The sequence below is a fragment of the Prionailurus viverrinus genome, chromosome A3 (assembly GCF_022837055.1).
Source record: "Prionailurus viverrinus isolate Anna chromosome A3, UM_Priviv_1.0, whole genome shotgun sequence".
Lineage (NCBI taxonomy): Eukaryota > Metazoa > Chordata > Mammalia > Carnivora > Felidae > Prionailurus > Prionailurus viverrinus.
The window spans coordinates 130465162-130490340 of NC_062563.1; positions in this window are offsets into that span (position 1 = coordinate 130465162).

The window sequence follows — 25179 nt, forward strand, 5'->3', positions numbered from 1 at the left end:
TCCTCAGATTTGGATAGAAGACATTTAACTAAAAACAAAAACAAAGACAAAATAAAAAACAGTTTATTCTCCCTTCTCAGTTGGGAGGCCGGTAATACGTCTCCAGCTGAGAAAAGAATACGTCAAATATTGATTCACTTAAAATCCAAAATGTTTCTCATAATTTTAATTCTTCCTTTCTTCCCTCCTTCCTTCTTCCCAGCCATCTGCTTTTCCTTCTTTCCTTCCTTCTTTCCTTCCTTCTTTCCTTCCTTCCTTCCTTCCTTCCTTCCCTCCCTCCTTCCCAACCTTCCTCCCTCTCTTCCTTTCTTCCCTCTGACAACTACCGAGCATTTTTAGAGTTCCTAGTTGTGTTGGGTCCTAAACTAGTTACTGCTAGTAATCAGCAGTAACTGCTAAACTAGTTGCTATTACTGCCATAACAAATCACCGCAAATTTTGTGGCTTAAATTTTTTTTTTCTCTACCAGTTGTAGTATCCAACGATCCAGACAGAGTCTTACATCGCTGAATTAGGGTGTCTGCAGGGCTATGCTCCCTTGGGAAGCTCCCAGGGGAGAATCTGTTTCCTGTTGCCTCCTCTAGCTTCTGAGGGCTGCTCACATTCCTTGGTTTGTGGCCATGTCACTCCAGTCTCCACTCCTGTTGTTGTACCACATTTTCTTCTTCTGTGTCTATTTTCCTGCCACCTCTCTCTTATAAGGACAGTTGGGATTGCCTTTAGGGCCTGCCCTGATAATTCAGTAATTTTCCAGTCTCAAGATCCTTAACTTCATCACACCCACTAAGTCCCTTTTTGCATTGAAGGTAACTTTCATTGGTTTCAGAAGTTAGGAACTGGATACATTTGGGGGCTAATACTCAGCCTCCCATGATGGAAACATATAAATATATGACATGCACCTGTCCTCAAAAAAACTCACATGAGAATCATGTAAAGAGATTACCAAAATCTTAGAAAGTGTAACATTAGACATTGACTCTGAGAGTATAGTGTTTTCTTTGCTAAAAAAATGATGAAGAATTCATCTTCCCAAATACTTCCCAACTATTAATTTCAGTTTCAGCCCTGAATACGAATTAATGCCTGCTTGATTATACGAATAAAATACTAAAACCCAATACAAATGGTCACGTCCCCTCATTCCTGCAGTAGGCCAAATATGCACCCAAAGGTATCTAGCTCCAGGGAGTATAGGTCAGTGATAGAGCATTTGACTACAAAGGTATCCAGGTCCTAATCCTTGGATCTTCTGTAAGCTACTTTATATGGTCATGGAGACTCTGCGGAGGTGATTAAACTAAGGGTTTTGAAATGGGGAGATTATCCTAGATCATTTGAGTGGACCCTAAATGTAGTCACATAGGTTCTTATCCGAAGGAGGCAGAGGGAGATTTAAAAACAGCTGAGAAGAAGGCGAAGTGCCAATGGAAGCAGAAAAAGATTTTAAAATGCTCAGCAGCTGGCTTTGGAGATGGAGGTCAAAACCCAAAGAGAACAAGGAATTCAGCTCTTAAAGCTAGGTAAGGCAAGAAAAGAGATGCTTCCCTAGAGCTGGTGGAGTACAGACCTGCAGACAGGGCTTTACTTTACTTCGGTTCAGTGAAATTGATTTTGATCTTCATGACTGTATGGGAATAAGCATGTATCGTTTTAAGCCACCCAATTTTTGTTGTTGTTGTTTTTTAAGCAGCCATGGGAAACTAATATGATGTTTATAGGCTCTGAATGTTTTCTGCAGTTAGATGCAGCAGAAAGAACACTGGTCTGAGAGATCAGAGATGCAATCCCAGAACTTCTACATACTCACTAACTCTGGACCGAAGACAACCACCTTCTTCTTCCGAAGCCCAGGTGCCCTGTCTGTACATGGTGAGATACAACTCCCCCGTCTTCTGATGTTATCTACCTAAAGAAAATTTCTACATTTAGGCTTCTACACATTGCAAATATCCAAAGATCAGTCAGGAAAGATCGAATCAGGAAAATAACATTGATACATACATATATTCCTGAATTAGTTTCTGGACCAGGAATAGGACATGAGAGAATGTGTTCAGAGCAGGCTAGATCTCCTCATTATTGTATTTTTTTTTTCTGAATTAGAATCCAATTCAGGAATATACATTGCATTCAGTTTCCATGTCTCACTAGTGTCTTTTAATCCAGAAGAGTACCTCAGCATTTCTTTGTTTTGTCATTGCATGGCACTTTTAAAGGATACTGCCTGATTGTTTTGTACTCTGTCCCTCAGATTGAGTTGACTGAGGTTTCCTCGTGATCCCACTCAGGTTATGCATTTTTGGCAGGAATCCCACGGACACTGCGTCTTTCTCAGTGCCTTGTATCAGACTGCACGTGTTTTCAATTTATCTCATGTAAGGAATTTGGGTGAGTCGTTTTGAAAATTCTTTTGTTGTCTTCCAATTCTGTATAAGTCTAAATAAAAAGTTTGCAAATTACAAAAAAAATCCGTACTATTAAGCAGGACACCAACTAGCGATTTTATGTGGCTTTAAATGTCTAGTACATCATGTAAAAAGTTGAAAGAGTGAATGCTCCTGTAAAATGACCTACCTGTCAGGATCATAAAATCTTAGAGAGAAAAAAATGGAATCTATTGAAGAAGCACAGCATCATGGGTCAGAGCCAGGGTTCTGGTCAGACCGTACTTGCTGATCTGGTCTCTGCTACATAGAGGCTCTGTGATCATGGGCAAGAGAGTAATGATAATAATAATGGTGAGTCAACATTTATTGAGAATTAGTATGCTGCAGGTGTTGTTTCCAGAGATATAGATTATTCCATTTAACCCTTATAACAACCATATGTATTTTATACAGTTGTTATTTCTACTTTATAGATGAGATGACTATAGTCCAAAGAGGTTAAGTGACCCCCTTAAGATCACACAGCTCAGGAAGTATCAGAGCCAAATTCGAGCTTCTTCTGTATCCAGGTCCTATGTTCATCACTACCACATTCCACTGCTTCTCTAAAATTGCTAACCACAGTTTTCTCATCTGGAAAATGGATGTAATAATCACACCTGTGATACGCATATCTGTGATTTCACTAAAAGACGCATTAAAATTTATGACTCATGATAGGCATATATAAATGTTAGTTTCATGATCCCATAGTATTTATTGAACCTTGATTTCATTGGAGTGGGGGGTAGGAGGAGGAGAGAGAGAAGTAATTATCCAAGCTAACATCATGAGGAGATGTAGATTAAAGTCTTAAACTACTCATTTTGTGCTTCTTTCCATTATGTGCTACCTCTCATGGAAAGTGATCATTACACTAAAAATCAAGGGAAGATCCTATCGTAATGATGTACTGTAGCCAAAGGTATAAATTAAAGACATAATTTACCCATAAACTCATTAGAGATCAGTCACAGCATCCACTTACTAAAGAAGCAATAGAAACCCTTTGGTTCCAGGAGCAGTGGAGCACACTTTTCCAGCCTCGCTTCTGGAAGAGGTGACGCCTGGTTGATCAGTCACCAACCACTCCACTCTCTGGGGAGCTCAGAAATCAGCATCCCCTCTTAAGAAAGTGGCAAGACTCAACACTCCACACTATGGTTAGAGATTAGCAACGGTCTCATAACTAGAAGTAACTAGTGGCCTTACACAAGTTACTTCTAGTCCCTGGGCCTCAGTTTCCATAGTCACCAAGTGAGGAAGTTGGGGAAACTTTTAAGAAAAATTCTAACATCCATTAAAGCTTTAGATATTCTGAAATGCTTGATTATTAATTTTTCCATTAGCTTCGTTTTTAGAGCAGGCATTTTAGAAATCAATCAACTAATAATTAATTTTGTGCTTAGTACAGTGTTAAATATTCATGCATTTCATAAATTAGAGTTTTGGACCAAGAGTCTGGTGTTTTAAACTTGCTTTCCTTGTGCTCACTTGTCATTTGGCTGATTTCTTATTGCATTGTGCATACTCAGGTTTCATCCAGCCGCTTGCTAAAATATTCAAGTCATCTGCAAAGTCGTAAATGACCCTGTGCCAACCTTGTTTACCATAGATGAAAGTATGTCCATAGGAACTCTGTGCTTTTAACATACTGTTAACTTTTGCCTACCATATCAAAGGGCACAAGAAACTCACATAAGTGTTTAGTAAAGCACCGGTTTTTATTTTGATTTTTTTTATATGCAAAGTATTCTAAAGACCTCAGGAAGAATGCATTCACTATGAACTTTTCCACCACATGTCACACATTTTCATATGGGGGGGGTGTTGGAGCCAGTTTAGGACTGATGAGAACATGTGACTGAATACCCCAACCTGTATGGCAACAGTTGTAATAGCTTGAATGCAAGTTCAAAGTAATAATACCAAGATTTCAGATAAGGTGAACTGATTATGACATGTGAATGCATTGGCCTATCGTTATATTCTTTAGCAAATTAGCATGGTAAAGAGTCCAAACAATTAGCCTTTCATATGTGTTTGAAGTTGAGTTTTATTCTAAGAAAATGCCCTGGTAGAAATCTAAACTGAGATGAATTTTCTTCCATATGTTAAACTTGCTGCTTTCTTTAGTTAATGAAAAATTTCAGTGATATTTTTATGAACTGGGACCTAGTCAATAATAGACTTTCCAAGGCCAGGTGCCTTGATGTGGTGAAGAATATAAATTCTCACTTTTCAACACAGAATCACTGATGTCTTACTCCCTGCCCAGGGTGTTCTATTAGGTCCAGGCCCCAGGGGGGAGCGAGGGAAAGGTTCAAAGGGCAGGCAGTCGCCATGTACCCATCTTGCTGTCATCCAGCTAGGGGGAGGAGAAGTTAACTGAACACAAAGTAGACTATGTTATGTGACTTAAGAAGTTCATAGAGAATTTTAAGATTTTAGGAGAAGATAAAATTGTTTCTAGGTAGCAGATCGGAAAAAGCTTTGCAAGCGGGTTAATAATTGAGCTGGACCTTAAAAAATATATCAGATATGTATTCAGAAACACCCAGGGTAAGAACACTTGAGGGCTAATGGGTAGCTTAGAAAGAGACAAACACAAAGTCTGGCTTGAAATTTGGAGATAGTTCGGTTTTATTAAAACACAGATCTAAAGGGGAATTCTGGGGAGAAAAGGTTAAGTGAGTATGTGGGAGGCGGTACCCAGGAACCAAATGTTTGGAAAGAAAGAGCTATAACCCAAATTTTATTCTCACACCACGGATGCTAGGCTTGCCATTATCCAATTGGAAATATTTATTTGTCAGAACAGTGGGGAGGAGACAGCACGTGCAGAAGCAGAGAGGAAATGGGCAACACAGGCAAGACATACCGTTTGGGCTACCTCAATTTTCCCCCGGAGCAAGGTTCTTAATAAAACACAGGAAAACAGGGATGTCTTTTTAATACTCTTGCAGGTGGAAAGAGTATAAAAAGAAAACAAGCAAGTTCTGGAATAGTGATTACTTGCAAACCAATGTCAATGGAATTGCTTGGAGTGTTGAGTTTTTCTTTTTGAAAGATGCCCAATGAAAGGAAAAGTCAGAATGCAATTTCAAGAGGAGAATAGGTTTTGTGAACTCTGTCATCACTTCATTTTGCCTCTATGCAAAGAAAATTGTATCTTATGTTCCAAGTCACAGTACATTTGTCCTGAGATAGTTTTACGCCATAGTCACCACCACCAATTTTCTGTCAAAATGTTTACATTATCTATGGGTCTATTTCAGAAACTGACAAAAATTGTTAGGCTGAAGGAAAGGAATTTCAGTGAGTTTACTGTAGGCTTTGGCTTCCTTACCAAATGTAAATGCTGCTTGCAATTTACAAGGCATTGCACTATTATGTCAATTCTATAATTTGGAAGATCTCTTTGAGCATATCAAATTTAATTGTTTTGTTCTTGAAATGTTTGGAGAAGTTGACTTTGAAGAAGGCTGATTTGAGATTTAGCCTTCATTAAATTGGAGAAGTTCTTAGGTAGGACAAAAAGCTATCATCTCTCTCTCTCTCTTTTTTCCCCCCTCACTTTGCTTGTAGAGCCATCCACGTTTATGTTGTTTTTGCTGTGGGGAGTGATTTATTTCAGGATAACTTGTGATAGATATGTTTTTCATGATTAAAATGAGTACTGTTTAACCCTAGGCTATGGCAGATGGGTGCATAAATATGAAACAGAAACTAAGCCAAAGATTGACTTATTTGCTTTTTAATCCTTTCCCCCCAACACACATACACAATTAAAAAAAATTTAATCTCAAGAACTCCACTTTGTATAAATAAAACTTCTTAGTTTTAAAGCCTAGTGTTTAACTTGAGCATTGACATGGGTCATTGGATTTATTAAAGGATGTTACTTAACTGGGGTGTCTATCTAATTCTTGGGTGCCGTTCACATGTTTGGGCGCCATTAACATGCTAATTGTCATAATCCTGGACATGTATGTTTTTGTAGCAACACTGGGCAGGATTCTTCTATTTGGAAAACTGTAAGGACACTCAGAAATAACTAAAAGCAGCCTCTATGTTTATGGATGAGGTTGGTCTATGTTCTCTCTGTGTATAATATCTTTGTTTTTTCAGGCCTGATTATGTGTTTCTTACAGAAGGAACCGTGTGATGTTATTTGGATAATCTTAAAGCCAGTTGTGTAAAATAGCAAGTCTTTGTTTATAAAAAAAAATGTTGAGGAGTGCTAAACCACATCATAAAACAGTGACACATATGTTTTTAAACACTAATTTAGGCAGAGATTCATAGGACAAAATACTTATGCAGGAATCCCAGAAATGTAGTTCTAAATTTTTATTCTTCTTTTCTAGCCTAATTAGCAGTGGGCAGAGGAGTGTTTCTTGTCTGGATTTGGTCTAGATCTTGCATTTTTGCCGTATTGTTCAGATTATCCTTGACTCTGATCCACACGCTCTATTCTCTCCTCACATTTTGCTGCATGCCAAATGAGTACTGCTATGGGTGTTACATACTAATTGCCAAGAGGGTCCCCTGACTCTGTGATTGCTTAGGGTTCAGTAATTAGCATATGGCGGTGTTCTGCTTCTGATGAACTTCCGCTCTGGATCTCTTTGATTCAGTTCTGAACTTCCGCTGCAGTAAGACTTGAAATAAATCTCTTCCAATACAGCTGAATTACCGTAAAGATTCTCTGCACTGGAATGTAACATTCCCGTGGTACTATATGCAGAAAAAAATATAATCTTCTGAGTACTCCCTGTATGGCTCCTCTTTATCTTCCCTAAGCCCTTTCCTTTCTGCTTACCTCCTTAGCTGTCCTCACCTGAGTCGTGGGATGCTCTGTGGGGGCCGAGGGGTAGAGTGGCCAACTTTGACAAATAAGAACACCTGGGAGAGACAGACACGGAGTTCATTTTGTGGAATGTCTGAGCTATTGGATATCCAACTGGAGGGGCTGAATAAAAATTAGATATCTGAGTCTGGCGATTAGAGAACATTTCTGGGTGGATTTGGAATCACTGGAATATAGATATTTGAAGATTAAAGCCATAAAACTGGATGAGAACAGCAAGGGAGTGAATATCGATAGGAGAACCAAAAGTTAGCTCTGGCCAACGATAGCATGTGAGATTCTAAATATGTGTAACTACGTTAATGCATTGTGTATTATAAACCTATATAAGTTTGTATATTCACATTGGCTGAAACCCTTACTTGGGGGTATTGTATTGGAAAAATGAGAAAATAGAGGATTAACTTTCTTTGGATTTGCTGCATATGCGGAGACATGGGGTAATGCTTACCTTCTTAGAGTGTTTTGTGCAGGGGGTGGGATACTGGAGTGAGCCCTTAGCGCCTGAACCCATGTGATAATGAGCTGGATTAGAACAGGTTTCTACTGAATATCTGGTGCTTATTCATATTCTATGGGAAAATGAAGGCTGGCTTCACTAACTGAGACTTTAAGTAATTTTTCTGTTTTTGAAGCACCAAAATCATCTTTCTTACATTATTCATTCAGTAGCTTTTTCTCCATCTGAAGGGAAATGCCTTGGCAAGTGTGAATGTGCTTCTATTTTCTTTCTTGTTAATTCTTTTCACATGATAAATTGCCGGGAACTGTACTGAAATCCCTTGAAATTGAAAAGTCAGCCTACATGAATGCTTAGGAGCAAAGGTTTTCAACATAAGTCCACAGACACTCAGCCGAGAGAATGTTCAGAAACATTTGTGGTGGATAGCTACCTTTTATGGGTACATATAGACTCATTTGCATACTTTTCAATACTTCCTGCTCAAGTGGTCAATCTGAGTTATTTAAAAGGATTGCAAGACCTCCCAGGATTACTTGAAATATTTGATATTTTTTTGAAGATAAGGTCATTCCTAAGTTAACCCTGCCTTTAAAATGCAGTGAGTGAAAATGAAGAAACATTTGGGGATTTCTTCTTCTTTCTGTCTGTACAAAGACAAACTGCCTCTACTTACATCCTGGCCTTCATGCTTTCTGTGTGCTCCCTGGCATAAGAGAGATCCTCAAGATATTATTATTGTTTATTTTGAAATGAATATATGTTCATAAAACACTTAAAAGCACTCAACCTATTTTAGCATTTCAGAAATCTAACCAGAAACCTTCCAATTCATAAGATAGTCTCATCGGATAATTTAAAATATCAACATTATTTAGACTTCTCAGTTACCAAGAATCCGAGTAGTACATTTGTATGTGGTTGTGCATATCACAACCAAAAGAAAACAACTGACACTAGTGCAAATATATTGGGGAAAAGAATATCCACATCCTCCAGTAATTGCCCCCCAAATAATTAATTATGGAGAGAAAAAATACTTTCACAATGAAGACATCTGGCACATAGTATATAAGTGAGGATCTGAAACTTCATATTATTAATAGTGGGCAAACTGGCATTGGTTCCCTCCTGATGAAACACTCTGGAAAGCATACAGCATCCCCCGGGGGAGCATCCTTGCTGGAAATATTTAAAATCTAAACATAAGGAACCGTCAGACCAGTCTACACTGAGGGATGTCTACAACATAACACATGTGTCCTGTCTCTTTAAAAAAAAAAGTCTCTGATATAAAAGACCAAAAAAAGGGGGCAGGGAGTGTGGGAGATTATTTAAGATTAAAAGAAACTGAAGAAAACCCAAAAGGTAATTTGTGAACAGTTATTAGTTTCTAGATAGAAATATTTTCATATAAATCGTCTATTAATAATATTGTATCAATGTAAGATTTATTTTTTTAATGTTTACTTATTTATTTTGAGAAAAAGAGAGAAAGAGCACGAGTGGGGGCAGGGGCAGAGAGAGAGGGAGAGGGAGAATCCCAGGCAGGCTCAGCAATGTTAGCACGGAGCTCGACTTGGGGCTCAACCTCATGAACTGTGAGATCGTGACCTGAGCTGAGATCAAGAGTCGGATGCTTAACTGACTGAGCTACCCAGGAACCCCTCAATGTTAGATTTTGTGATTATGATTTTGGTATTATGGTTACATGAGAAAATTTTTATTCCTAGGAGATAGTATTTAGAGGCGAAGTGGAATGATGTTTGCAACTTACTTTCCCAAACTTATAAGATACGTAGAAACACCCATACAAGCAGAGAGGGATAAATGAAGAAAATGTGGCAAATGTTAACAATTGCTGAATATAACAAGATTAGTGAAGGATCCATGAAAATTCACTGAATAATTCTTTCAAATTTACTATAAATTTGAGGTAATCCCAAAAAGTTGATGAAATAAACTATATATGTTTGAAAGGAAAGTAAATCGAGTTGGAAAATATACTTCTCATCATAAATGATTTCAATTTAAGGGAAGAATTTTTCATAGATATCAGTAATTATAGCATTGACTTTCGTAATAATAGCTTATTTTTCACAAAGTGCTGTATACTTTACCAAATATCTTTTTATGTATTATTTAATGCTTAGAAACTCCAGTGATATCGTACTGAATAATCATTACTTGTTATTATTCACTTTTTACAGAGAGGGAAACTTGAGTCTGAATTTAAATGCCTTGTCCAAGATTTTATAGGTTAAAAAAAAATGTGAAACTGATTTAAACCCAGATCATCCAAATCTAAGATCCCTCTGCGTTTTATCTGTTAGATTCATTGTGTGTTTCTGTTTGTAAGTGCGCGTCGTTTCTCTACTAAAAACCTTTGAAAATTGCATGGTTGGCTCTTAGCTTTAGTGGATAGGCCATGGGGCTAATGAAATATATGATATAAACTCAATTTCTGTTTTGAGGGGAAATATCCAGTGTTTTCCATTACTATGCTTCAGATGATTGGGATTAGTATCACAGAGCCAGGCCACAGAGTATTTTTGCTTCAAGAAGATGTCATTACTTCAACTTGTAAATAGCCTTTTAGTATTGGCTTAAAACTTCTATTTTTATTCACACATTTATGCCCTGGTGACAGTTAGAACTTCAATTAAGCTATCGAAATTGTGGGATGCCTGGGTGGCTCAGTTGTTTAAGCGTCCAACTCTTTTTTTTTTTTAACGTTTATTCATTTTTTTTTTTAATTTTTTTTTTCAACGTTTATTTATTTTTGGGACAGAGAGAGACAGAGCATGAACGGGGGAGGGGCAGAGAGAGAGGGAGACACAGAATGGGAAACAGGCTCCAGGCTCCGAGCCATCAACCCAGAGCCTGACGCGGGGCTCGAACTCACGGCCGCGAGATCGTGACCTGGCTGAAGTCGGACGCTTAACCGACTGCGCCACCCAGGCGCCCCACGTTTATTCATTTTTGAGAGACAGAGAGAGACAGAGCATGAGTGGGGAAGGGGCAGAGAGAGGGAGACACAGAATCTGAAACAGGCTCCAGGCCCTGAGCTGTCAGCCCAGAGCCCGATGCGGGACTCGAATTCACAAACTGCAAGATCCTGAGCTGAGCCGAAGTCGGGCACTCAACCGACTGAGCCACCCAGGCGCCCCAAGTGTCCAACTCTTACTTTCAAGCTCGGGTCATGATCTCATGGTTTGTGAGTTTGAGCCCTGCATTGGGCTCCATGCTGACAGTACAAAGCCTGCTTGGGATTCTCTCTCTCTCTCCTTCTCTCTCTGCCCCTCCCCTGCTCATGCTCTCTCTTTCTCAAAATATATAAATAAACTTTAAAAAAAGTTATCGAAATTGTTATAGTTCTTGACAATTTCACGAGTTTGTTTTTGTTTTGTTTTTGCAGCATTTGAAAAACATGACTCCTTATTTAAGTTTTGAAAATTTGAAAGAAACTACTATTTCCTCTATATACTATATAAGGAAAAGAGGTCCTAGGAGCAGAGCAACTTTCTTGTAATTGTTTTTATGAGGATTTGTCGTCTACTTTTTTTAATAAGATGATAGACATATTTATCACGTGAAACAATTAGCTTAAATTTGTTTGTTTAGCAGTTTTATCTGACATTTTCCGTTACTTCAGTAGATTCATGCTGAGATAGCCAAACGAGTTGCTGTACAAATAAGTATTCAATGAAACTGAATAAAGTGAGCCTTGAGATGTGGTTTCACTTTGTGATTGTATCATTGTCTTTACTCCAACTTGTATGGTTTATGACTGATTCTTTATGATTTTTTTGTGTAATTTCCAGGCTTATGATGCAAGACTGAAAGTCATAAACCAATTCACACAGATGCTCTGGTGCTGTTGTGACAGGTGCCCAGTGGCTTCTGGGAGGTCAGTTCTCTCCTCCAGGGCCACTGCCTTGACGACGAAAGAGCTATCAAGTGGGCTTGATTCGCTTACTGACATGCTCAATCCATTCCTCTCTTCGCCTGTTCTTGAAGTGTTTATCGAATAGCTAAAACTAGAAAATAGAATTTTTTATATATATAATTTATTGTTCAGTCAGCTAACATACTGAAAAAGAACGATGAGGGAGACCCGTTCTAACAAACATTAAAATACATTACATTACTACAATGATTAAAATGATAGGATATTGGTATAAAAAGGAAAAAGAAAATCAGTGCTAACTCTGCAACAGATAGCAGTTTAATTGTAACTCAGCAGAAAGGTAAAGAAGTTGGATCAATCTTAATAAATAATAATACTCAATAAATGCTAGTGATGCAATGACTAGTCTTTGGAAAAATAAATAAATTTAAAGCCTCACATAACAACATATACCGAAACAAATTCATGATGAAGGGTTAAATATAAAAAAAAAAATCAAACAATAAACAATTTAGAAAAAAAATAAATTGATGTAAAGTCTGGCAAGCATGTGGAAGTTTATATGAGGAGAATTTCTTTGCTTGAAAAGCTGGTAGAAGGAGGAGCCTGGGTGGCTCAGCTGGTTAAGTGTCTGACTTCAGTTCAGGTCATGATCTCACTCATGGTTCACGAGCTTGAACCCTGCATCAGGCTTGCTGCTCTCAGCACAGAGCCTGCCTTGGATCCTCTGTCTCCCTCTCCCTGTTCCTACGCTGCGCGCGCGCTCTCTCTCTCTCTCTCAAAAAATAAATAAACATTAAAGGAAAAAAAAAGAAAGAAAAGCTGGTGGAAGAAAGTGAAAAAAAATATGTTTTACTATGAAATATTAAAGACTTCAAGATACATAAAACACAAGAGTATAGAGCAAATAAAGAATTGGCTTAGTGTTCCCAGCCAATAGGAGAAACAGAGAGTTAATGTTATTATTGTTAGGTTAGAATTAGTAAGCCTATAAATCTATTAAGAACAATTGATGTCAGGCCATAAAGCCTCAGTAAAGTAATTTTGATCTTAATCCTTAAAAGAAATTGGAGTGCAACATGGAGGACTTGGGAAATTTTTTAGCTACTTATCTGACATAGCCTCTTCAGAGCTGCTAATTCTGAAGGACTAGATGTTTGCAAACAAGCTTTTGCTCTTTCCTCTGTTCCAAATAACTCACTCTGGACACCCCGGCCGTTGACTAAATCCCTCTTAAAGGAACTGACTCCATTAATAGCGAAATGTAGATTACCTATGCATATCGTAACGTAAGGGAAAACTGGAAAAAGAAAACTTGCATTGGGCATTTGTGTAAAAGTCTCTTACACCAAGCCGTATCAGGAGCGACTGCTTTTCCTTTTTAATGCCCCAGTAACCAAAAAGTCACAGGACCATTCGACAGTTGAACTCCTTGCAGTAGCAATGGAATTCAATGGAATGATGGGCAAAGGATCATAAAATGTAATTCACAAGAGGAAAAGGGAAATAAATAAATAAACAAAAAATACTCAATTGTACTGTAATTAGCTAAATACTTTTTTTTTTTCTGAATGTGAGATTTTTCATCTGCTTAATCAGCAACAGTTTTGATAAAGTTAATGTCCCTTTTTTTCTGGTCTTCCATGAAATGGGCCCTATTATGTATTACTTCTTTGTTGGGAGATTGTTTGGAAAATATCAAGAACTTTAAAAAATGTGTACCTTTTTTTTTTAATTCCCAAATGAGGTTAAAAGAAGCATATAATCTATCCTTGTCCAAAAGGTTTTGCACAGAGATGTTTATCTTATCATTTTGGTCAGTATTGGAAAATGATAGAATTCAATAGTGTATCTATTGTTTGGAATGTTATGCCATGATTCAAAGTGGTGAATTCAAAAAAAATGAGAAAAATGGTCAAAAGATTTGAATGACAGTGTACCCAGAAATGAATAATACATATATGAAAAGTGGTTCAAACTCTTTATAATTCAATAAATAAAATAAAAATATGGGCTACTATTTTTTAAACTATCCTATTTTCAAAGACCAAGAAACTGAGCATAATATCTATTGTTACGGAGGCTGTAGGGGATACGGTACTCCAATATATTATATATCACAGTGTAAATTGGTACAGCATTTTTTGGAGAGCAACTCGTCAGTACCAATCAAATAGAAAATACATAAAATTGCTGACCGGCAAAATTTTCTTTTAAGTTAACTCTCATACAGAAAAACATGGAAGAGTTGACAAGGTTGCTGATTGCAGCCTTGAAACAGCCAAATACTGGAGATAATTTAAATGTCCATTAAGCACATCCATTATGATACAACTACTTGTGGGAATTTTGTTCAGTTATTGTTAAAATAAGCTGAGTTTTACCTGCTAACATGTAAGGCTACCCATGATATGCTGATGAAACAAAAAGTACATTGCAAGTTGATATATAGAGCATGATTCTGTATTTGTGCTTTCTCTGTTTCTCTATCTCTCTATCATCTATCTATCTATGTATCTATCTACTTATCATTAGTCATCGATCATCTATCCATCTCTATCTGGGAACATACACTAACAATCAGGGAGGATAAGAGGTAGGGATTTCACATGACAAATCTATACCTATTTTTACACATATAATTTTACCAAAGATAACAAAAAGAAAAATAACCATATTCTAAAGAGAAATTAATAATATAATTGTTAAAGGTTATATCATTAAGCATAGAGAAGAATATACAATTGTGCAGCACATATAGAAAAATATACCATTCAACATTGTCTTAAGACTGGAACTATTTAAAATTAACAAAGCTATAAGCATAAAATGAATGCAAGGATATATACATGAGTACCAACTTGCTTATTTCTGGGACATGAATGTTCAAAATCACGGGTGGTTTTTCTTTCTGTACTTCCCAAATATTGTATAATGAGCCAGCATCCATATGCCATCCATCCATCCATGGTGGTAAAAAAGAACTTAAAACGGTGTTTGTAAAGCATTTATTTAATTTGTAGGATGTCATAGTCTGTTTTGACTGCTGCAACAAAACACCACAGATTGGATGGTTTATAAACAGTAGAAACTTCCTGGTCTCAGTTGTGGAGGCTGGAAGACTGAGATCAGGGTGCCGGCATGGTCAGGTGAGAGCCCTCTTCATCATAGACTTCTCCTGTATCCTCATATGAGGTGGGGGCAAGGGATCTCTCTGGAGCCTCTTTTGTAAAGCACTAATCCCAATCAAGAAGACTCTAGCCTCATAATTTAAGCACCTCCCAAAGGCCCCATCTCCTAATACCATCATTTTGGGAGGTTAGAACTTCAACATATGATTTTGGGGGGTCTTAGCACCTGAAGTGCTGTGACAAGTACTGTAAGAATAGGAGGTAAGGCAGATGATTGACACGTTCATGAACAGAAGTCACAATTTATCAAAAGGTTTATACTGTGCAGTAGTTAGGAACATTGACTTTGGAGGCAGGTTATCTGTGGTTCTCATTCCAGCTCTGCACTAACTGGTTGTATACCTCAAGCAGTTTTATTCATTTTCTCAATGCCTCTGCTTTCTCATCTGTATAATGGAAACAACGATGGTACCCACCTCATAAAATTGCTATGAGGATGAAATCAATGTACACGTATGAATACTTTGTGGCTACTGTAACAAATGATCACAAACTGGGTGGCTCAAAACAGCACAAATGCATTCTCTCACAATTATGGAGGTTAGAAGTCTGGAAACAGTATCACTGGGCTGAAATCAAGGTATCAGTTGGGCAGTGCTCCCTCTGGGGGCCCTGGGGAGAATCAGTTTCCTTGCCTTTTCCAGCTTCTAGAACCACATTCCTGCATTCCTTGGCTCAGGAACCCTTTCTGTATCTTCAAAGTCAATATGTTAGCATCTTGCAACCGTCTTCACTGATGTGTCTCTCTGTGTTAGATTTCTCTGTGCCTGGCTCTCACAAAGACACTAACTACAGTCAGTGCTCACTGGATAAGCCAGGAGAATCTCCCTATCTCTGGGTCCTTAACCTATCATATCTGCCAAGTCCATTCACCAATAAGGTTACTTTCACAGGTTCCAGATATTGGGATGTGACTATCTCGAAGGGCCATTATGGCTCATAGTAAGTACCAGATAAATGTTAACGATTACTATTTCAAAGTAACCTGTGATACTGACATAAAGGGCCCAATAAAGTACTAGAGGAGTGCATGGAGGTTTAGAGGAGTCAGATATGATTCCCATCCCAGCTTATTACATGGTATAATACAGCAGAGAACATTAAGAACAGGTAGTATTGGGGTTTTCAAAGGTGGGGGGGCTACATTGTTCAGCTATTTATCCTGCCCCTCCATTGGGTGCCCCGGCACTCGCTTAGTGCTCAGAAGATCATGGGTGTGATGATCAGTGGACATGAGTTTGATTTCCTTCTCTTCTTACTGTAGGACTTAGAATAAGGTCTTTTGTTGTTGTTCGGCTCTCGCCTGACCATGCTGGCAGTGAATAATGGGAAAAAGAGTCTTGTCATAGGTTAAGCTTGGCTGATGGCATTTCTTCCTTCACTTCCTCCTTCCTTTTATTTCTGAGTCCCAATATCTTCTCCTTCAAGATGGAGATTGAAGTGTCTCTCTCATAGGATTCAAGATTAAATAAAATAACGGTGGGGGGAGTATTTTGTAAAGTATTTTAGTAGTTGTAAATACTAACCATAAGGCTTGTTTCTATGTTATGAAGTACACGGGGACTCCACTATTCCTAAGAATAAGATAGATAAACCACACCAGTTATCCTTAAGAGCATAATGCGACTGAAGGTTCACTCTTCAGAAAGATCCAGACTGGTAAGAGTGGAGGTAGGAACGTGAACTGCTTGTGAAGAACGACTTTAAACTCTTCACTGAGACAATGAGCCTGACCAGATGGAAGGTTTGGGTGAATAGGTAAAATTTGATTTTAAATTGATCTACAGGCTAATTCAACAAAATTCTACATGAGAATAAAATCATTACTTTGATTCTTCCTTTGCTTTCTTTCCATATTTTCTTTCATGTCTTAAGACTACAGGATTTTGATCTAAAACTATTTCCCTTTCTCAACAAATTCTTCAGATTTCCTTCTAGCCCTTTTCATTGACAACTCTGTCATCCAAGACCTAAATGATTCACTCCAACAACTTTGTTTGGAACCAAATGGCTTTCTTGTCTCAGTGGGTGATCCCGGCACCCTAAGTCTCCTAGAAAATCTCCCTGAAATTATTAGAAACAAAATTCTGGGTTGCATACACCATTGGCTTGGCTGAGTAAAGCACTATTTTACCCTTGTGGGTCTTAGAAGAGCAATCTCTTCAATTATAAACTATGGGTTGAACTTATTCTTATTAATTCTCTAATTCTCTTTCTGTAGAAATTAACTTTTCAGCTTACCTAGACGTGGTTAATGAGACGCAAGGTGTAATGAATGGTGAAGGGTAGTCATTAACTTACTCTGAAGCATTGCAAGAGCCAAAATCAATCTTTATTTCTACTTTGGAGATAGGAGTTCTATAGTTTCCTTTCCATCTTTTTGGCAGTGAATAATGGGAAAAAAGAGCCTTGTCTCATGTTAGAATTGGATGATGGCATTCCCCCTTTGTTGGTAGGAAAGAAATTGATGCTAGTGGTGCATTGGTCAGGGGTAGAAGTCCTTTTGGGTTTCCTACATAAAGTCATATTCCCCACGACTGGGCAAAGGAATATCTGTTGTCCACAGAAAATAAAGAGTGTTTTGACCGACTAGAACTTAATGTCTCTCTGATCATATGTCTTGATGTCCCTTGATGCTTTGATCATATGTCCCTTTAATCCAGACAAGTAAGTGGCTCCATAAGATAGATATATATATTTATATATATAAATAATTTCATATATATACACATATATATACATATTATACGCACATATACATATATGTATATGTATATGTGTGTGTGTGTGTGTGTATATGTATATATATATATGAAAGGGTGGGATTTAATTCTTTACTGGGCTGAAGGTGCTATTAAGAAATTAAGCCTGGGAGTTGCGGCAAGATGGCGGCTTAGGAGGACGCTGGGCTCACCGCACGTCCTGCTGATCACTTAGATTCCATCTACACCTGCCTAAATAACCCAGAAAACCGCCAGAGGATTAGCAGAACAGAGTCGCCGGAGCCAAACGCAGACGAGAGGCCCACGGAAGAGGGTAGGAAGGGCGGCGAGGCGGTGCGCGCTCCACGGACTGGCGGGAGGGAGCCGGGGCGGAGGGGCGGCTCGACGGCCAAGCAGAGCCCCCGAGTCGGGCTTGCAAAAGCGGAGGGGCCGGGCGGACTGTGTTCCGACAGCAAGCGCGACTTAGCGTCTGGGAGGTCAGAAATTAACAGCTCTGCTCGGAAAGCGGGAAGGCTGGAGGACAAAGGGAGGGAGAGCTGCTGAGCCCCCTGACAACAGAGCTCAGTTTGGTGGGGAACAAAGGCGCTCGCCAGCGCCATTTCCCCCGCCCATCCCCCAGCCGAAATCCCAAAGGGAACCGGTTCCTGCCAGGGAACTTGCTCGCTCCGCACAAACACCCAACTCTGCGCTTCTGCGGAACCAAACCTCCGGCAGCGGATCTGACTCCCTCCCGCTGCCACAGGGCCCCTCCTGAAGTGGATCACCTAAGGAGAAGCGATCTAAGCCTGCCCCTCCTGCCCCCGAGCACCTTGCCTACCCACCCCAGCTAATACGCCAGATCCCCAGCATCACAAGCCTGGCAGGGTGCAAGTAGCCCAGACGAGCCACACCACCCCACAGTGAATCCCGCCCCTAGGAGAGGGGAAGAGAAGGCACACACCAGTCTGACTGTGGCCCCAGCGGTGGGCTGGGGGCAGACATCAGGTCTGACTGCGGCCCCGCCCACCAACTCCAGGTATACACCACAGCACAGGGGAAGTGCCCTGCAGGTCCTCACCACGCCAGGGACTATCCAAAATGACCAAGCGGAAGAACTCCCCTCAGAAGAATCTCCAGGAAATAACAACAGCTAATGAGCTGATCAAAAAGGATTTAAATAATATAACAGAGAGTGAATTTAGAATAATAGTCATAAAATTAATCGCTGGGCTTGAAAACAGTATACAGGACAGCAGAGAATCTCTTGCTACAGAGATCAAGGGACTAAGGAACAGTCACGAGGAGCTGAAAAACGCTTTAAACGAAATGCATAACAAAATGGAAACCACCACAGCTCGGCTTGAAGAGGCAGAGGAGAGAATAGGTGAACTAGAAGATAAAGTTATGGAAAAAGAGGAAGCTGAGAAAAAGAGAGATAAAAAAATCCAGGAGTATGAGGGGAAAATTAGAGAATTAAGTGATACACTAAAAAGAAATAATATACGCATAATTGGTATCCCAGAGGAGGAAGAGAGAGGGAAAGGTGCTGAAGGGGTACTTGAAGAAATAATAGCTGAGAACTTCCCTGAACTGGGGAAGGAAAAAGGCATTGAAATCCAAGAGGCACAGAGAACTCCCTTCAGACGTAACTTGAATCGATCTTCTGCACGACATATCATAGTGAAACTGGCAAAATACAAGGATAAAGAGAAAATTCTGAAAGCAGCAAGGGGTAAACGTGCCCTCACATATAAAGGGAGACCTATAAGACTCGTGACTGATCTCTCTTTTGAAACTTGGCAGGCCAGAAAGAATTGGCACGAGATTTTCAGGGTGCTAGACAGAAAAAATATGCAGCCGAGAATCCTTTATCCAGCAAGTCTGTCATTTAGAATAGAAGGAGAGATAAAGGTCTTCCCAAACAAACAAAAACTGAAGGAATTTGTCACCACTAAACCAGCCCTACAAGAGATCCTAAGGGGGACCCTGTGAGACAAAGTCCCAGAGACATCACTATAAGCATAAAACATACAGACATCACAATGACTCTAAACCCGTATCTTTCTATAATAACACTGAATGTAAATGGATTAAATGCGCCAACCAAAAGACATAGGGTATCAGAATGGATAAAAAAACAAGACCCATCTATTTGCTGTCTACAAGAGACTCATTTTAGACCTGAGGACACCTTTAGATTGAGAGTGAGGGGATGGAGAACTATTTATCATGCGACTGGAAGCCAAAAGAAAGCTGGAGTAGCCATACTTATATCAGACAAACTAGACTTTAAATTAAAGGCTGTAACAAGAGATGAAGAAGGACATTATATAATAGTTACAGGGTCTATCCATCAGGAAGAGCTAACAATTATCAATGTCTATGCACCGAATACCGGAGCCCCCAAATATATAAAACAATTACTCATAAACATAAGCAACCTTATTGATAAGAATGTGGTAATTGCAGGGGACTTTAATACACCACTTACAGAAATGGATAGATCAACTAGACACACGGTCAATAAAGAAACAAGGGCCCTGAATGAGACATTGGATGAGATGGACTTGACAGATATATTTAGAACTCTGCATCCCAAAGCAACAGAATATACTTTCTTCTCGAGTGCACATGGAACATTCTCCAAGATAGATCATATACTGGGTCACAAAACAGCCCTTCATAAGTTTACAAGAATTGAAATTATACCATGCTTACTTTCAGACCACAATGCCATGAAGCTTGAAATCAACCACAGGAAAAAGTCTGGAAAACCTCCAAAAGCATGGAGGTTAAAGAACACCCTACTAACGAATGAGTGGGTCAACCAGGCAATTAGAGAAGAAATTAAAAAATATATGGAAACAAACGAAAATGAAAATACAACAATCCAAACGCTTTGGGACGCAGCAAAGGCAGTCCTGAGAGGAAAATACATTGCAATCCAGGCCTATCTCAAGAAACAAGAAAAATCCCAAATACAAAATCTAACAGCACACCTAAAGGAACTAGAAGCAGAACAGCAAAGGCAGCCTAAGCCCAGCAGAAGAAGAGAAATAATAAAGATCAGAGCAGAAATAAACAATATAGAAACTAAAAAAACTGTAGAGCAGATCAACGAAACCAAGAGTTGGTTTTTTGAAAAAATAAACAAAATTGACAAACCTCTAGCCAGGCTTCTCAAAAAGAAAAGGGAGATGACCCAAATAGATAAAATCATGAATGAAAATGGAACTATTACAACCAATCCCTCAGAGATACAAACAATTATCAGGGAATACTATGAAAACTTATATGCCAACAAATTGGACAACCTGGAAGAAATGGACGAATTCCTGAACACCCACACGCTTCCAAAACTCAATCAGGAGGAAATAGAAAGCTTGAACAGACCCATAACCAGCGAAGAAATTGAATCGGTTATCAAAAATCTCCCAACAAATAAGAGTCCAGGACCAGATGGCTTCCCAGGGGAGTTCTACCAGACGTTTAAAGCAGAGATAATACCTATCCTTCTCAAGCTATTCCAAGAAATAGAAAGGGAAGGAAAACTTCCAGACTCATTCTATGAAGCCAGTATTACTTTGATTCCTAAACCAGACAGAGACCCAGTAAAAAAAGAGAACTACAGGCCAATATCCCTGATGAATATGGATGCAAAAATTCTCAATAAGATACTAGCAAATCGAATTCAACGGCATATAAAAAGAATTATTCACCATGATCAAGTGGGATTCATTCCTGGGATGCAGGGCTGGTTCAACATTCGCAAATCAATCAACGTGATACATCACATTAACAAAAAAAGAGAGAAGAACCATATGATCCTGTCAATCGATGCAGAAAAGGCCTTCGACAAAATCCAGCACCCTTTCTTAATAAAAACCCTTGAGAAAGTCGGGATAGAAGGAACATACTTAAAGATCATAAAAGCCATTTATGAAAAGCCCACAGCTAACATCATCCTCAACGGGGAAAAACTGAAAGCTTTTTCCCTGAGATCAGGAACACGACAAGGATGCCCACTCTCACCGCTGCTGTTTAACATAGTGCTGGAAGTTCTAGCATCAGCAATCAGACAACAAAAGGAAATCAAAGGCATCAAAATTGGCAAAGATGAAGTCAAGCTTTCGCTTTTTGCAGATGACATGATATTATACATGGAAAATCCGATAGACTCCACCAAAAGTCTGCTAGAACTGATACAGGAATTCAGCAAAGTTGCAGGCTACAAAATCAATGTACAGAAATCAGTTGCATTCTTATACACTAACAATGAAGCAACAGAAAGACAAATAAAGAAACTGATCCCATTCACAATTGCACCAAGAAGCATAAAATACCTAGGAATAAATCTAACCAAAGATGTAAAGGATCTGTATGCTGAAAACTATAGAAAGCTTCTGAAGGAAATTGAAGAAGATTTAAAGAAATGGAAAGACATTCCCTGCTCATGGATTGGAAAAATAAATATTGTCAAAATGTCAATACTACCCAAAGCTATCTACACATTCAATGCAATCCCAATCAAAATTGCACCAGCATTCTTCTCGAAACTAGAACAAGCAATCCTAAAATTCATATGGAACCACAAAAGGCCCCGAATAGCCAAAGGAATTTTGAAGAAGAAGACCAAAGCAGGAGGCATCACAATCCCAGACTTTAGCCTCTACTACAAAGCTGTCATCATCAAGACAGCATGGTATTGGCACCAAAACAGACACATAGACCAATGGAATAGAATAGAAACCCCAGAACTAGACCCACAAACGTATGGCCAACTCATCTTTGACAAAGCAGGAAAGAACATCCAATGGAAAAAAGACAGCCTCTTTAACAAATGGTGCTGGGAGAACTGGACAGCAACATGCAGAAGGTTGAAACTAGACCACTTTCTCACACCATTCACAAAAATAAACTCAAAATGGATAAAGGACCTAAATGTGAGACAGGAAACCATCAAAACCTTAGAGGAGAAAGCAGGAAAAGACCTCTCTGACCTCAGCCGTAGCAATCTCTTACTCGACACATCCCCAAAGGCAAGGGAATTAAAAGCAAAAGTGAATTACTGGGACCTTATGAAGATAAAAAGCTTCTGCACAGCAAAGGAAACAACCAACAAAACTAAAAGGCAACCAACGGAATGGGAAAAGATATTTGCAAATGACATATCGGACAAAGGGCTAGTATCCAAAATCTATAAAGAGCTCACCAAACTCCACACCCGAAAAACAAATAACCCAGTGAAGAAATGGGCAGAAAACATGAATAGACACTTCTCTAAAGAAGACATCCGGATGGCCAACAGACACATGAAAAGATGTTCAGCGTCGCTCCTTATCAGGGAAATACAAATCAAAACCACACTCAGGTATCACCTCACGCCAGTCAGAGTGGCCAAAATGAACAAATCAGGAGACTATAGATGCTGGAGAGGATGTGGAGAAACGGGAACCCTCTTGCACTGTTGGTGGGAATGCAAATTGGTGCAGCCGCTCTGGAAAGCAGTGTGGAGGTTCCTCAGAAAATTAAAAATAGACCTACCCTATGACCCAGCAATAGCACTGCTAGGAATTTATCCAAGGGATACAGGAGCACTGATGCATAGGGCCACTTGTACCCCAATGTTCATAGCAGCACTCTCAACAATAGCCAAATTATGGAAAGAGCCTAAATGTCCATCAACTGATGAATGGATAAAGAAATTGTGGTTTATATACACAATGGAATATTACATGGCAATGAGAAAAAATGAAATATGGCCTTTTGTAGCAACGTGGATGGAACTGGAGAGTGTGATGCTAAGTGAAATAAGCCATACAGAGAAAGACAGATACCATATGGTCTCACTCTTATGTGGATCCTGAGAATCTTAACAGGAACCCATGGGGGAGGGGAAGGAAAAAAAAAAAAAAAAAGAGGTTAGAAAGGGAGAGAGCCAAAGCATAAGAGACTGTTAAAAACTGAGAACAAACTGAGGGTTGATGGGGGGTGGGAGGGAGGAGAGGGTGGGTGATGGGTATTGAGGAGGGCACCTTTTGGGATGAGCACTGGGTGTTGTATGGAAACCAATTTGTCAATAAATTTCAGAAAAAAAAAATCAAAATGAAATTAAACAGAATAAGACAATAGAATAGAATAGAATAGAATAGAGACAATGGAATAGGAGAGAAGAGTATTAAATCAGAATAGATTAAGAGGTGAATAATACTTGATGTTTACTCTGGTTGCATATCTGCTTGTCTCTGTGTGTATGGGTTCTGTGTCTTAATATAAAAATGTGCTTCTCACTATAAACTGTCAAAAAATGTTTGAATTTGAAAAAATAAAGTGAAAAAGACCTAACTGAAAAAAAAACAAAAACAAAAAAACAAAAAAAAAAAAAAAAAGAAATTAAGCCTATCTGCTAGATCCAAGCATTGGTGACAAAGCTGTGATCAGATCTTGTAAGTTTTCATTTATCTTCACATAAATTATAAAAGCTATATTATCATGCATCTGCTTAATCTATTAAGCAATAGATGGTGGTGAGAAAAATGATGGTCTATAACACAAAGACAGTAACTAATATAATTTGATACAATAAACATATTTTTGTGATGTATAATGTTTACATAATATATTAACATAAAGATATTAATGTTAATCAAGTACTTTACGGTCGGAAAACAGTTCCAGGGACGTCATAATTTGGTCCTCATGACAATCCATGAGGAAGGCTGTATAGTGGGTATCATCCCCATTCTACAGATGTGACCATCGAGAGAGAAGTCAGTCCTTCAACATTCCTCGCACAACGAGGGTGATATAGCAGAGCCTGCGCTATGCTTTCCTGATTTTAAGACCAACCTAACAACCTTTTCTTCTGGAAACAGCTGCCGCATAAAAGAAAACAAGTCGTGGCTAATTCTCATCCTCCACAGCATTGTAGCCTGGCTTGTTACTCTCATTACTAACCACTTCGCTAAGCTGCAGGCAGTGTTGTGGAAGGAATAAAAAGTCATGATGCCGAATAAGATTTGTAATGTGTGTAAGTTTCATAAAGTGAAGGGAAGCCTGGGTTTGCAGTACATAGCCGATGAAGAAATGGGACACTTACTGAGATGGATGTCTTTTTAAACACAACAGTTGTACTCTGTGTGTGTGTCGTGTGTGTGTATCTATCCTTATGTGTGGGTGTATATAGCAGTGTAAAAAATATGATCTTGAGGATAGCAAGCCCCCAAGCTTCATTAAACGCAAGTTTCTGAAATATACTGATGTGCTATCGAACACAAAATATTCATGTATCTCCGATGGAAAGTATCATTCTTTAGAGTGTGTTGGATGAATATGACGCTATAAATCCAGAGCTCCCCAAGTAAGATTTTTTTCCAGTGGGTTAGTAGACAGGAGGGGAATCTGGTCCATTGTGATTTTATTTGCTTTTGGAGATGGAAAAAAAATGTCTCCATTGGTCAAAGCTCCGGGGCACACAAATAAAAAAATGAATTATAGCATTAGCAGTCCCCGCAGCAAACTCGCAGTTAGGTTAATAAAATATAAATACTTGCAGTAGCCGAAGAATACCACATCTGATTAGGAAGGTGGGAGGTGGGCTGTTGAGGGCCAGGA